Source organism: Cebus imitator, unplaced genomic scaffold (assembly GCF_001604975.1).
Source record: "Cebus imitator isolate Cc_AM_T3 unplaced genomic scaffold, Cebus_imitator-1.0 Scaffold424, whole genome shotgun sequence".
Lineage (NCBI taxonomy): Eukaryota > Metazoa > Chordata > Mammalia > Primates > Cebidae > Cebus > Cebus imitator.
The window spans coordinates 1,461,529-1,463,105 of record NW_016107739.1 but is presented as its reverse complement, the minus strand read 5'-3'; the positions used below and the strand labels follow the sequence as shown (position 1 = coordinate 1,463,105).

The window sequence follows — 1,577 nt, the reverse complement described above, 5'->3', positions numbered from 1 at the left end:
AAAAAGAAAAGAGAAAATCTTAAAAATAGTTTCATTAAATTCACAGGCACAATAAATAAGACAGACAGCTGACTTTTTAAAAGCAATTATGGAGCCAAAAGACAATAGTAATGTCTTTAAAATTCTGAAAGAAAGTATCTGCCAACCTAGATGTCTATACCTGAGAAATATCCTTGAATAGTGAAGGTTAAATAAAAGAGGTTTCAGATAAACAAATGCTAAAAGAGTTTATTATAAGTAGACCCACACTACAGAGGTGTTCAGGCAGAAGGCAAATAATCCCAGAGAAAAGCGTGAAAACTCATGAAGGAATAAAGAACCATGGAGAGGGTAAAAGTGGATAAGTCTAAACAAATATTGACTGTATAGAACAATGACAACAATGTCTTGTGAGGCTAAAAATACATATAAAATTAAATATACAACCCCAATAGCAGAAAAATCAGGAAAGAGGTAAATGAAATTAAAGCATTGTAAGGTCCTTGGATTGGATGGGAAATAGAGAACTAATTTAGGATAGACTTTTATTATATCAAGAATGTACATTGTAATAATTACTATAAGCAGAAGAATGGGTAATAAATTATGGTATATTTATATAAGCACAATCACAATGAGTAGAATACTGCTACACACACCAACAAGGATGACACTAAGCTAGGTACTATGGCTCAAACCTGTAATCTCAGAACTTTGGGAGGCCAGTCTGGGCAGGTCACTTAAGCCCAGAAGTTTAAGACCAGCCTGGGAAACATGGTGAAACCGTCTCCAAAAAAAAAAATTAGCTGGACATGGTGGCACGTACCTGTAACCCCAGCTATTTTGGAGGCTGAGGCAGGAGGATGGATTAAGCCCACGAGGTCAAGCCTGCAGTGAGCTGTGAGTATGCCACTACACTTCAGCCTGGGTGAAACAGCAGACCAGGGGAGAGAAAGGGAGGGAGAGATAGAAAAAATGAAAGAAAGAAAGAGAACCTTTTAACATTTAAAACTATTGAATGAGGCTCTTCTCAGACACACACACACACACACACACACACACACACAAAGGATGACACTCGTGAACATAAAGTTGAAAAGAAAAAAATCCAGACACACAAGAATACATATTGTATGATTCATTTATGTAAAGTATTCTAATGGAAAAACTAATCTACACTTATAAAAGCCAGAAAAATAGTTAACCGTAGGGGAAGAGTGTTTGGGAGGAAAGAGAAGGGAGACTTCTGGGTGATAGTAATATTCTATTTCTTGATGTAGAAGGGAGGCAGATATATAGGTGGATTCATTTCACAAACTTTATTAGTTCTATGCTTTTATGTATAGAAACTGTATGTGAAACTTCAATTAAAAGTTTACTTTCAGGCCGGGCGCGGTGGCTCAAGCCTGTAATCCCAGCACTTTGGGAGGCCGAGGCGGGTGGATCACGAGGTTAAGAGATCGAGACCATCCTGGTTAACATGGTGAAACCCCGTCTCTACTAAAAATACAAAAAATTAGCTGGGCATGGTGGCGTGTGCCTGTAATCCCAGCTACTCAGGAGGCTGAGGCAGGAGAATTGCCTGAACCCAGGAGGCG

General features: G+C 38.6%; 1 long non-coding RNA gene across 1 annotated transcript in view; it reads right to left on the bottom strand.

The window, feature by feature from the left end:
* Positions 1–1,577, bottom strand: part of LOC108290133 — an 8,273-nt gene that overhangs the window by 2,387 nt on the left and 4,309 nt on the right. The window lies entirely within an intron of this gene.